Raw genomic sequence first — 14,773 nt, 5'->3', positions numbered from 1 at the left:
AAACATAAAACATTTGTCAGTAGTGGTGATAAAGTTCAGTATAATTATTTTGGTAACAAGCACTGTGTCCGCATTCCTCCACAATTATGAAGTTATTGTGCTCCCATGTGTGCAGTCGGTCTGTGAATAGAGAGACAGAGATTTAAAATTAACGACAATAATTCCTCAATCTGTACACTTATTTCCGCTCTCTATAATAGTGTAAAAAAGAACTTAAAGTTAACCGTTACGTCGCAGCATTGCAGGAAAATTAAAACAATTACCTTAGTAATGGCAAGAAATTTATTGCTGTCATGTTCAGCCTGTGCATCAAAACTTTTTCTTTTCTCTCTTCTATTGGAGCCATATGTGTTCTTTCACCAACATAACGTTGAAGCTGGCCGGTGCATACTTGTAAACCAGATGTTGATTGACTCTCCAAGGGCCTATATTCATTAGAACTTTTTATATGACTCCCCAAAAGCTGAATTCTGTTGCTGCATCAGGTATCCATTTGTAGGCAGATCTGCAGACGGCTGTCCATAGATTTTTAAAAAATTGCCAGTCTTCACACCTTCCACCATCTTCACACCTTCCACCATCTTCACAGGAGAGAAAGCCTTTACAATCCTTCCTTTTGCAATCCCCAACTGTGAACATGGGGTTAATTTCCAAGGCCCGTAAGTTTTCCCTTCACGAGCACTTGTTCTCATAAAACAATCCTGCAAGGATAGATTTTTCCTGATAGCATTTTTCCAAATCTTGGCATTTCCCATTACTTTGAAATATGCGTATTCTTTCTCTGTGAAGTCATAAATTTGTTGGACTGTTGCTTGCTTTGATATCTCATTAGAAATAGCGGCAATAATAATATCTTTGTACGTTAAATTGGGACGAATCGCAACAGTACGGTGTGTGTTCATCCTTGCAATACTGCATTGTGTAACATAATTTTGTTTCAGCTCTAAGGCAAAATGTAATGTAGCGAATATTAGATGTGTTTATCTGTGCCTTATCCTCTTCAAGGCTGTAACACAAAGGAAATACTGTATTTATGTAGACCTCCCTAACACAGATGTTCAATGCAAACGTGGTTTAGAAAGCATACAAAAGAAATAGTTTTCAAATTTTGTTTATTTACCGTATCTGTGTGCTTTAACACAAAACATTAGTATTACATTAATTCCCGTAACTTTCTATACACACTTAACATGTGCTGCCATTGTCTGTCACACATAGATAGGAAAAAAGTTTTAAGTTTTACATAAACCTATGAAGTTGCTTTTGATTGCTGTGTAAGGGAAGAAACCTTTCACAAGTGTGTGACATATAAAAAACAAATTTATGGCACTGTTTAGAACACTGTTAGTACTCTTTCTGGAGTTCTATAACTATATTTAACGCACTGTGTGTGAGATATTGACAATGGTGTGTACAATTAACTTTGGTAATGATGAAAGGAACACAAATTACCATACAGATGTTTTCGTTAGTTTTTGCTTCAACTGTAGTAAGTTACAACAATTATGGCATTTTCTTTGACCGTGTTAATGGTCCCGCTACTTTACATTGTTTATTTTTTTTTTTCCTGATACTTTTTTTCCCTAGCATTGCAGGGACACTGGCAATGCAGTCACTGCTCTTTGTTTTGTCTCCTTCAGTTTGAGTACATAACAGTGTGCTGGAACATAATTGTTCATGTAGGCATGACACAGAAGATGATGGGGTTGCGCACTCTAACATTTGTGATGTGTAAGGTGTGTCCTTTGCTATGCTTTCTAACAAAGTTACGGCACTGTGCACCGGTAAAGGGACAGATTGATTTTGGGGTGCAGTCACAATGTTATCTGATGAAATACATGTTGCAGGCTGGTGTGCTGGAATTTGTGCTTCAGTTTCTATTTGTCGCTCAATGTTCTGTTCAAAAACATCATGAGCCTCCAAAGTACCAACATATGTTGATGGTAAAAACGAACTCACTACTGTTGAACTGTGGAGGTCATTTTGTTTAAGTAGCCTCCATATATGTGTTATGTTTGCGTAGCTCTGCAACTGTACTATGTATAAGTTTTTGTACGCCTTTGATTTCTGTCACCATTTTTTCATGCACACACAGTAGTTGGGTATGTCTTTCTTCGTTGCTTTTGAGCAAACGTTGCTCTGCTTCTTGCAAGGACAGCAGTTGATGCTGGTGCTCACTGTCACTCTGCACACTTTCTGGCGTTCTATGCCTTGCAAATTGTATCTGGCCATCACATGAGTCCTGAGACACATTTCTGAGTGTCCTGCTCCCTTCACTTTGTACGTCTGTATGAAACAGAATATTTCATATTACTTAAACACAGAGTGAACAGCTCATAAGACTGTAGTATCTTTATAAATTCAAGAACAAATGCGTACACATCAATAGTATGGTCACACCATACCAGCAATAGCGACATAAAATTATTAGTTTTATTATTAATGAAGATAGCATAGCATACTGTAATGCTATAACAACGTCTACCAAACTAATTTGTCTCCGTAAATAAGTAATTAAATGTAATATAATATATGATTAATATTTGAAGTAAATACGTTGGCCTTAAATCACAATATTTTTATATGGCAATGCTATACAAGGACAAAAAAGTAATATAACCGTTTGTAACAGGTTATATAATAAAATTACATATTATAAGTCACCTTCAAAATCTGCTAGCGAGTTATCCGGGGACACCAATTCTGTGTGCATGCTGTCTCGTAGTGTTCCTGCTTGTTCATTGTCTGTCATATCTGCTGGACATACTGAGAAGTATGCAATGTATAAATGCATTTGGAACCCTATTTGAAGCTATACTGTTATTGCTGTACAGTTATTTAATGAAGTAGGTGTTATGTATAGAACAGATGTAAACATTTTTTTTTTCCACATTCACACAAGTGCTGATCTGTAAAATGGCATAAAGTTAGAAAATAGTAAGGTATTGTAACGTTTGTGTTTTTTTTTACGTATACTCTGCAACATAGTTATGTAACCATTGATGTTACTGTTGCATGTAATGATTATAATCTTGCAACAAAAAGGTGCAAAACCAGTGTTGCCATAACATAGAGAGATGATTGGCAGTTTCTGTGTCATGCTTTGTATAACTTGTTCTATGGCGTAGCATTTGTTTACTATAATGTATTTTACAGATTATAAAATTATTTAACATGTTTCACCTTCATGCATTTCTTTGTCGTACACGCCTATATCAAAATCCCCTTCCAATCCTTCCACTTGAATACTAGGCAATTTAGCACTTAGCTGCTCCTCCAGTGGCGTTAGATTTAAATGTAAAGCAGGGGGGCCTCCCCCTGTTTCTGTGGCATGCGAATTTATTTCTTGCAATTTGACCTTTAATTTCCGTTTTATGTCATCAAAGCGTTTGCGACAATTATCGTGAGATCTCACTTGAATCCCACAACCTGACACGGATTCTCTGATGTTCTTCCACAATTCTCTCTTTACGGAAGAGGGAGTTCTCACTGCAAATATACAGTACCAAAAAAGTAATGTCACAAAATTTTCACATTTCTTATAATAACATAAACTTATGGACAGTGCAACAGCTATTTTTAAATTTATTGGTATTGGTAGTAATTTGATTGCTAAGCATGTTAGGTCACAATTGTTTGGGTACTAAGGTGAGCTGTTTTTTAATGTACTGACAAGTTGCACACATGTGTTAGGTTTTTTACACAACATGAATGTACAGGCACAGGTGAGGAAGTTTAGTTACATGCCTGCCTTTCACATCACATATGTGTGTGGGACATACACGTTTGAGTAAATAATTTGTTCACTGTGCCATGAGTTTAACGTTTTGTACTTACTAACTAGATGCCCAAACAGCCGGTCATAGTTTTCTACTATGGCAGTGACTAGCACCCGATTCTCTTCATCACTAAATTTAATATTTCTTTTTCTCCCATCATGTCGTGCTTCTGTGTTACTATGTGCAACATCGATGTGTGTATTGTCTGCGTCTTCTACATCGGTGGAGGTCAAAACCATGTCCTCGTCGACATAATCAGAGGGCTCACTTGCAGCAGCACAGAAACTTGCATCACCTGCTGACATTGGGGCTGCAGGCACAGTTGTCGGGCGACGAACAGTGGCAGAAGGTTTTTGCTTGCCACCACCACCCACTGTCATAATACGACTTCCACGAACACCCCGGGTAGCCCTAACTCCACCACGCACACGTACACGACCAGCACGACGTACACCACCACGCACATAACCACGCACACTATCAGACACTGTACCAGCCACTGTGCCACGCAAATTACCATGCGCACTACCACGCGCAGTACCATGCACTCTACCCCGCATACTCCCACGCGCACTACACCGAACACTTCCACGCACTGTACCACGCACAATAGCACTCCCACTATTACTCACACTGGCACCAACATTAACCCCAACACCACCATCACCATAACGCACAGTACCACACACACGCGAGACACCTATTACTGCATCAGGCACTGTAGCAGTACCACTTTCTCCAACTGTCCTTCTTGCACTCTGTCCAGGCCTTTCATTAGCACTTACAGTTCCTGTCACCCCACTAAGTACAGCACCACGACTCCCCAACGCAGAGGCACTTCCAATCACACGAACATGGGTGTGTGATGCAGATGTAGAAGCAGATGTAGAAGCTACATCTCTCCCTGCATATGCACCCCTTTTGCTAAGTGTAGCTCTTTGCACCCCTGACATAGTGATATGTTTCTAATCGCTACATAAGTTTTTGTACTGAACCTTGCTGAATTTATGTAACTTCGTGCAAATGCCTACTGTTATAGTACCACACCGAATCTATTAGTACACAATGGTCAGCATGAATATTGCAGAATAACTGGTAGCCCCACACAACAGCCGTTTATGTGCTATGCCAATGTAAGGAACGAGTGTGTCAAACGCTCTGACAGGACAGTGTAGTGTCGTTTTGAATTTGAGCGCCAAATTGCAATGAAGTCTCGCGAGACTCGCGCGCGCAGCATGTGAATGCAGACATGCAAAATTTCGCCATATGCTAGTAGCTCCGTTCCACATGCCGAGATTAGCACTGAAGTATACTCGCCATCATAACACAGTGAGCTAATCTTGCCGCTTTTGCCTTCCTGCATATGGAGAAATAAACACGCCAGACTTTTCAACTTTTATAGCAATGGAGAATTTCTTTGCCGATTCTCTCTGCATAGGCCCCTATGTCTGTATACAAACCAAGTGGAACTAAGGTTTTCATTGTATGTATCCACTTGGTTTCCAGTTTGGAGATGGCATTAATATTATCACCTCCTCTCCAATTTTTGGCTAATTTATCTATGCCAATACATTTTATACCTGCTGGGTTGCCATTATGCTCTTCACAAAAGTGCTTAGATAGAGTGTGTTCTTAAGTCTCCTTGTTGTTCGTCCTATATATTGTTTTTTATGGACATGATCTTTATAAATCTATTCAGAATATATATATTTTATATTAATATAATTTATTTATTTTATGTTTTTAAATATAAATTTTATGATTATGTGTATTAAAATTGTTTGTAATTTTATTGAACAATATGTATAAAAGATGGGTTTCAGCATTTTGTATATTGATATCAGAACTAATTGTGTCCACCTGTGATATATATCCTAATACTGGTTATCTAATTAACCTATCAGGGACATGTATATGCTATTTAAGTAATAACCATTTAGACACACATTCCCCAGATGAAGTCCTAGTTCCAGGACGAAACTAGTAGGGAGGAGGCTCTAAGACAAACTTTCAGCATCCCTATCACACATCACATGCCAGCAGAACCCCCTGCTCATTACTGGACAATATATCCTAATTTCGGCCAAAATCTCGGCGGAGTGACGTCAGCGGGCTAGTCTCGCGAGACCAGAGGATCAACCAGGAAGTCACGGAGAAGGGCTGCAGGCAGAGGAGAACCAGCACGGTGCTTCTTGGCGTTCCACGTGAAGGATCCATACAGCAACTCCAGGCAGCAGGACGGAGAAGATTATAATATCCTACATGCTTGTTTACATCTGCTACTTTGTAAGTAGCGATCTACTTTTGCGCATATATTTTAACTAAACGTACTTCACTATATTTTGTTTCTCTTCATTTCATTTCAGAATCATTGGCAAACCAAACCCCCATTCTACTTATGCTCAAATTTATAATACAGTTAACAGTCATTTGCGCCGTTGTTTCCCCCCTTTCCCCATATATATGTATATAAATATATATATATATATATAGCCCTCTTTCATGCTGATATGGAGAGACTATTAGTGCTGTATGTACCTGCTGGCTCAGCGAGATCTGGGCCTCCGCTAACTGGGAGCCTGGGATAATAATAGGTTCTTGGCAGCGCCTCCACTTACCCAGGATTCCCAATAAGTGAGATTCTCCTAGGTAAGAATAATAACACACCTCAACTTTGTAACCTTTTACTAATACGTAATTGCATAACCTTAGCTTACACCTATAAGGGATAAATCTCATATAGTAACGTATAGGAATAGCTGATATTCAGTAATATACACCAGTGGCCTGGCCACTCTCCTCATAGAGTAATGTCCTTCCCACCACCGCGTGCACCCCACACCGTGTCCAATGTATACTCAGTCCCTTGGTCACTCAACCCAGTGTCCCCAAAGAACCCTCCCTCCCCCTTGATTACACACGGCATTGGTAGCTCCATGCAGGATCCAAACCTCGGCTTGTGATCCCGGGAGCAGAGAAGCGTTCCCGTGTGGTATCGGGGGAAGGGAGCAGCGCTGATTGAGACGACCCTAGGGAGCGATTCATGATGTATCTTCAGCACATGACTCGTCTGTGAACAAGAAGCAATGTAAGAATGTCCCAAACATCATAAATTACATGAGGTGTTGATGGAAATATGTTTTAAGGACTTCCACATTGCATAAATCTGTATGAGAATTGGAACAAGATTACCAGAAACTCGGCAGAGCATTCCTATACATCATCAGCCTTTTACTAAACTTACAGACACCGCAAGACAAGGAGAGGGTTAAAGAACAGAGACATGAAAACCTACAGTGGGACATACGGTAATGTTATACCGCAAATAATCCCCACAGGGAAGGAATCCTATTACTGCTCTGAATGTGGGAAATGCTTCAGTAAGAAATCGCATCTTGTTACACACCAAAAAATCCACACAGTGGTGAGACCCTATAACTGCTCTGAATGTGGGAAAAGCTTCAGTAATAAATCAAATCTTGTTACACACCAAAAAATCCACACAGGGGAGAGACCGTATAACTGCTTGGAATGTGGGAAATGCTTCAGTAAGAAATCGCATCTTGTTACATACCAAAAAATCCACACAGGGGAGAGACCTTATAACTGCTCTGAATGTGGGAAATGCTTCAGTAAGAAATCGCATCTTGTTACACACCAAAAAATCTGCACAGGGGTGAGACCCTATAACTGCTCTGAATGTGGGAAAAGCTTCAGTTGGATTTCAGATCTTGTTATACACCAAAGAATCCATACAGGGGTGAAGCCTTATAACTGCTCTGAATGTGGGAAAAGCTTCAGTCGGAAATCAGCTTTTGTTACACACCACAGAAACCACACAGGTGTGAGACCCTATAACTGCTCTGAATGTGGGAAATGCTTCAGTAAGAAATCGCATCTTGTTACACACCAAAGAATCCATATAGGGGAGGGTCCCTATAACTGCTCTGAATGTGGGAAAAGCTTCAGTAACAAATCAAATCTTGTTATACACCAAAGAATCCACACAGGGGAGATACCCTATAACTGCTCTGAATGTGGGAAAAGCTTCATGCCAGGTTTTCACCCGGCCCTCGGAGTCTTTGATGCGGAAGACCGGGCATTTGAGAGGCTACCTCATACACCCCCTCCCGCCATCGGTCGGCCAGTTTATGTTTCCCTGGTACCCCCAGGTTACGGAGAAGTACTGCATCGCCAGGCTTAATGTCTCTGTGTTTCACTTTATGATCATACCGCCTTTTATTTCCGGCATTCAGTTTTTCAGTGGATCTTTCGGCTTGTTCGTATGCCCGCTGTAGGTTCTTTTGCAATCTCTGTACATAGCGGAAGTGGGTAGTATTATGTACTCTATCAGTGGAGACTCTCAACTGTATGTCCACAGGCAGTCTAGCTTCCCGGCCAAACATGAGGAAGTATGGCGAGAACCCGGTAGAATCGTGTCGTGTACAATTGTAAGCGTGGACTAGGGTTTCCACATGGCGACTCCAATTAGTCTTTTCCACTCCTGTTAACGTGCCTAACCTGTCTAGTAGGGTGCGGTTGAACCGTTCCGGCAGTGCATCCCCTTTGGGGTGGTATGGCGTAGTACGGGACTTTTAGATATGTAAGAGGTTCAGCAGTTCTTTTATTAATTTGCTTTCGAAGTCCCGTGCTTGATCGGAGTGGAGGCATTGAGGAAGCCCATAATGCATAAAATACTTCTCCCAGAGCACCTTAGCCACCGTAATTACTTTTTGATCTTTGGTTGGGAAGGCCTGGGCGTAACGGGTGTAATAATCGGTAATGACCAGCACATTTCCTATGCCATGGCTATCGGGTTCGATGCACAGGAAGTCCATACAGGTCCATAGGTCCCGTACTCTTTAGATGGCCCATTTGGGCAGCCCTAGTGGACAAAGTCTTGCGCTGAATGCACCGCACACACCGTCGACAGTGATGCTCTACGGCTTCTCTCATTTTGGGCCAGAAAAACCTATTTCTCACGAGTCCAAAAGTCTTGTCTACCCCCAAATAACCATGGTTGTCGTTTAGAGCTTTCAATACTAGATACTGCAGTAGTTTTTGTAGCACTAATTGTCATAGATTCGGGTGGTTATGATATTCTACTATTCGGTATAACAAATTGTCTTGTATTTCGAATTTGTCCGCTTCCCGCATCAGTATACCTCCTACATCCCCCGGACCCTGTCGAAGGAGGGCCCGGCGATTGTGTCGGATAGCATAACGAATGGCCCCTGCGACCGGGTCTTGTTATTGGTATCATACCATATCTTTCCAGGCTATAATCTTGTCGGGTGTAACATGCATGCCACTAGGGTCGCGATGGGCTTCGGGTATAGCATTTGAGGTACACCCTAGGGAGTCGGCCACTCGTAATTCGGCCACTCGTAATTCTGAGAACGCTACTTGATCATTTACTATGGCTGCGGTGCAACATAGAGCCCTTATTCCGGGTCCCGGGATTTCTTGCCACTGATCTTCGTCGGGGGTAGTGGCCAACCCTGGTCGCCTAGACAGGGCGTCCGCTCCAATGTTCAAGGGGCCAGGCTTGTATTGCAGGGTGAAATTGTAATTAAAGAGCGCCACCAGCCAGCGATGGCCGGCCGCATCGAGTTTGACGGAAGTCATGATGTAGGTGAGGGGATTATTGTCGGTCCGCACCTCGAACGACACACCATACAGGTAGTCCCGAAGTTTGACCACAATGGCCCACTTAAGGGCCAAGAACTCAAGTTTGTGCACTGGGTAATTCTGCTCGCTGGCAGTAAGACTGCGGCTGATATACGCGACGGGTCGCAATCCCTCGGGATATTTTTGATGCAACACTGTCCTAGGCCGCTCAGGCTAGCATCTACATGTAGTTTATATGGCTGTTCGGGATTGGCGTAGGCCAGTACTGGAGCCGCCGTCAGGGTCTGTTTCAGGTCTTTAAAAGCTCGTTCACACAACTCGTTCACACAGTCTTCTCCATTAGCCGCTGGAAGGTGGCAGGCGCCCCACATATGCCTTGGGGCATACGGGTGAATTGATCGAACCCTAGTGGGCAGACGAACGCCGTCTTCTCTTGATCTTCTGGGCTCATGGGGACTTGGTAGTAACCCGACTGAAGGTCCAGTACACTGAACCATTGGCTCCCGTGTAAGGTATTTAGGATTTCTTCTATACGGGGAAGATTATATTGGTCCGGTACCGTTCGATTGTTCAGCGTCCGATAATCCACACATAATCTCACGGTCCCATTCTTCTTTCGCACGACTACTATAGGGGAGGCGTAAGGGCTTTGTGACTCCATGACAATTCCGGCTTCTTCCATTTTGTTGATAGCAGCCCGTACATCCTCTACGTCCCTAGGGGCGAGCCTACGGGATCGCTCCCGAAAGGATTTTGCATCAGTCATCCGAATGGTGTGTTGGGCATTGCGACTACACCCCACATCCATCTCGCTGGTAGAGAACACTGATCGTCTTTTTTCCAGCTGTACTCTTAATCGTTCCTTCCAGGCTTCCGGCAGTTTGTAATTCGTATACGTAATTGCATAACCTTAGCTTACACCTATAAGGGATAAATCTCATATAGTAACGTATAGGAATAGCTGATATTCTGTAATATACACCAGTGGCCTGGCCACTCTCCTCATAGAGTAATGTCCTTCCCACCACCGCGTGCACCCCACACCGTGTCCAATGTATACTCAGTCCCTTGGTCACTCAACCCAGTGTCCCCAAAGAACCCTCCCTCCCCCCTGATTACACACGGCATTGGTAGCTCCATGCAGGATCCAAACCTCGGCTTGTGATCCCGGGAGCAGAGAAGCGTTCTCGTGTGGTAACGGGGGAAGGGAGCAGCGCTGATTGAGACGACCCTAGGGAGCGATTCATGATGTATCTTCAGCACATGACTCGTCTGTGAACAAGAAGCAATGTAAGAATGTCCCAAACATCATAAATTACATGAGATGTTGATGGAAATATGTTTTAAGGACTTCCACATTGCATAAATCTGTATGAGAATTGGAACAAGATTACCAGAAACTCGGCAGAGCATTCCTATACATCATCAGCCTTTTACTAAACTTACAGACACCGCAAGACAAGGAGAGGGTTAAAGAACAGAGACATGAAACCTACAGTGGGACATACGGTAATGTTATACCGCAAATAATCCCCACAGGGAAGGAATCCTATTACTGCTCTGAATGTGGGAAATGCTTCAGTAAGAAATCGCATCTTGTTACACACCAAAAAATCCACACAGTGGTGAAACCCTATAACTGCTCTGAATGTGGGAAAAGCTTCAGTCGGAATTCAGATCTTGTTATACACCAAAGAATCCATTCAGGGGTGAAGCCTTATAACTGCTCTGAATGTGGGAAAAGCTTCAGTCGGAAATCAGCTTTTGTTACACACCACAGAAACCACACAGGTGTGAAACCCTATAACTGCTCTGAATGTGGGAAAAGCTTTAGTCGGAATTCAAATCTTGTTATTCACCAAAGAATCCGCACAGGGGAGAGACCCTATAACTGCTCTGAATGTGGGAAAAGCTTCAGTAATAAATCAAATCTTGTTACACACCAAAAAATCCACACAGGGGAGAGACCGTATAACTGTTTTGAATGTGGGAAATGCTTCAGTAAGAAATCGCATCTTGTTACACACCAAAAAATCTGCACAGGGGTGAGACCCTATAACTGCTCTGAATGTGGGAAAAGCTTCATGCCAGGTTTTCACCCGGCCCTCTGAGTCTTTGATGCGGAAGACCGGGCATTTGAGAGGCTACCTCATACACCCCCTCCCGCCATCGGTCGGCCAGTTTATGTTTCCCTGGTACCCCCAGGTTACGGAGAAGTACTGCATCGCCAGGTTTAATAATCCCCACAGGGAAGGAATCCTATTACTGCTCTGAATGTGGGAAATGCTTCAGTAAGAAATCGCATCTTGTTACACACCAAAAAATCCACACAGTGGTGAGACCCTATAACTGCTCTGAATGTGGGAAAAGCTTCAGTAATAAATCAAATCTTGTTACACACCAAAAAATCCACACAGGGGAGAGACCGTATAACTGCTTGGAATGTGGGAAATGCTTCAGTAAGAAATCGCATCTTGTTACATACCAAAAAATCCACACAGGGGAGAGACCTTATAACTGCTCTGAATGTGGGAAATGCTTCAGTAAGAAATCGCATCTTGTTACACACCAAAAAATCTGCACAGGGGTGAGACCCTATAACTGCTCTGAATGTGGGAAAAGCTTCAGTTAGATTTCAGATCTTGTTATACACCAAAGAATCCATTCAGGGGTGAAGCCTTATAACTGCTCTGAATGTGGGAAAAGCTTCAGTCGGAAATCAGCTTTTGTTACACACCACAGAAACCACACAGGTGTGAGACCCTATAACTGCTCTGAATGTGGGAAAAGCTTCAGTCGGAATTCAAATCTTGTTATACACCAAAGAATCCGCACAGGGGAGAGACCCTATAACTGCTCTGAATGTGGGAAAAGCTTCATGCCAGGTTTTCACCCGGCCCTCTGAGTCTTTGATGCGGAAGACCGGGCATTTGAGAGGCTACCTCATACACCCCCTCCCGCCATCGGTCGGCCAGTTTATGTTTCCCTGGTACCCCCAGGTTACGGAGAAGTACTGCATCGCCAGGTTTAATAATCCCCACAGGGAAGGAATCCTATTACTGCTCTGAATGTGGGAAATGCTTCAGTAAGAAATCGCATCTTGTTACACACCAAAAAATCCACACAGTGGTGAGACCCTATAACTGCTCTGAATGTGGGAAAAGCTTCAGTAATAAATCAAATCTTGTTACACACCAAAAAATCCACACAGGGGAGAGACCGTATAACTGCTTGGAATGTGGGAAATGCTTCAGTAAGAAATCGCATCTTGTTACATACCAAAAAATCCACACAGGGGAGAGACCTTATAACTGCTCTGAATGTGGGAAATGCTTCAGTAAGAAATCGCATCTTGTTACACACCAAAAAATCTGCACAGGGGTGAGACCCTATAACTGCTCTGAATGTGGGAAAAGCTTCAGTTAGATTTCAGATCTTGTTATACACCAAAGAATCCATTCAGGGGTGAAGCCTTATAACTGCTCTGAATGTGGGAAAAGCTTCAGTCGGAAATCAGCTTTTGTTACACACCACAGAAACCACACAGGTGTGAGACCCTATAACTGCTCTGAATGTGGGAAAAGCTTCAGTCGGAATTCAAATCTTGTTATACACCAAAGAATCCGCACAGGGGAGAGACCCTATAACTGCTCTGAATGTGGGAAAAGCTTCATGCCAGGTTTTCACCCGGCCCTCTGAGTCTTTGATGCGGAAGACCGGGCATTTGAGAGGCTACCTCATACACCCCCTCCCGCCATCGGTCGGCCAGTTTATGTTTCCCTGGTACCCCCAGGTTACGGAGAAGTACTGCATCGCCAGGTTTAATGTCTCTGTGTTTCACTTTATGATCATACCGCCTTTTATTTCCGGCATTCAGTTTTTCAGTGGATCTTTCGGCTTGTTCGTATGCCCGCTGTAGGTTCTTTTGCAATCTCTGTACATAGCGGAAGTGGGTAGTATTATGTACTCTATCAGTGGAGACTCTCAACTGTATGTCCACAGGCAGTCTAGCTTCCCGGCCAAACATGAGGAAGTATGGCGAGAACCCGGTAGAATCGTGTCGTGTACAATTGTAAGCGTGGACTAGGGTTTCCACATGGCGACTCCATTTAGTCTTTTCCACTCCTGTTAACGTGCCTAACCTGTCTAGTAGGGTGCGGTTGAACCGTTCCGGCTGTGCATCCCCTTTGGGGTGGTATGGCGTATTATGGGACTTTTTGATATGTAAGAGGTTCAGCAGTTCTTTTATTAATTTGCTTTCGAAGTCCCGTGCTTGATCGGAGTGGAGGCGTTGAGGAAGCCCATAATGCATAAAATACTTCTCCCAGAGCACCTTAGCCACCGTAATTACTTTTTGATCTTTGGTTGGGAAGGCCTGGGCGTAACGGGTGTAATGATCGGTAATGACCAGCACATTTCCTATGCCATGGCTATCGGGTTCGATGCACAGGAAGTCCATACAGGTCCATAGGTCCCGTACTCTTTAGATGGCCCATTTGGGCAGCCCTAGTGGACAAAGTCTTGCGCTGAATGCACCGCACACACCGTCGACAGTGATGCTCTACGGCTTCTCTTATTTTGGGCCAGAAAAACCTATTTCTCACGAGTCCAAAAGTCTTGTCTACCCCCAAATGACCATGGTTGTCGTTTAGAGCTTTCAATTCTAGATACTGCAGTCGTTTTTGTAGCACTAATTGTCATAGATTCGGGTGGTTATGATATTCTACTATTCGGTATAACAAATTGTCTTGTATTTCGAATTTGTCCGCTTCCCGCATCAGTATACCTCCTACATCCCCCGGACCCTGTCGAAGGAGGGCCCGGCGATTGTGTCGGATAGCATAACGAATGGCCCCTGCGACCGGGTCTTGTTATTGGTATCATACCATATCTTTCCAGGCTATAATCTTGTCGGGTGTAACATGCATGCCACTAGGGTCGCGATGGGCTTCGGGTATAGCATTTGAGGTACACCCTAGGGAGTCGGCCACTCGTAATTCTGAGAACGCTACTTGATCATTTACTATGGCTGCGGTGCAACATAGAGCCCTTATTCCGGGTCCCGGGATTTCTTGCCACTGATCTTCGTCGGGGGTAGTGGCCAACCCTGGTCGCCTAGACAGGGCGTCCGCTCCAATGTTCAAGGGGCCAGGCTTGTATTGCAGGGTGAAATTGTAATTAAAGAGCGCCGCCAGCCAGCGATGGCCGGCCGCATCGAGTTTGACGGAAGTCATGATGTAGGTGAGGGGATTATTGTCGGTCCGCACCTCGAACGACGCACCGTACAGGTAGTCCCGAAGTTTGACCACAATGGCCCACTTAAGGGCCAAGAACTCAAGTTTGTGCACTGGGTAATTCTGCTC

At 43.6% G+C, this 14,773-nt stretch overlaps 1 pseudogene; it reads left to right on the top strand.

Moving 5' to 3' along the window:
- Positions 1 to 7,062: 7,062 nt before the first annotated feature.
- On the top strand, positions 7,063 to 13,109 carry LOC142492448 (uncharacterized; annotated as a pseudogene).
- Positions 13,110 to 14,773: the final 1,664 nt, after the last annotated feature.

Source organism: Ascaphus truei, chromosome 4 (assembly GCF_040206685.1).
Source record: "Ascaphus truei isolate aAscTru1 chromosome 4, aAscTru1.hap1, whole genome shotgun sequence".
In the NCBI taxonomy this organism is placed as follows: Eukaryota; Metazoa; Chordata; class Amphibia; order Anura; family Ascaphidae; genus Ascaphus; species Ascaphus truei.
The sequence above is the reverse complement of the archived record's forward strand: the minus strand, read 5'-3'. Positions and strand labels throughout refer to the sequence as shown.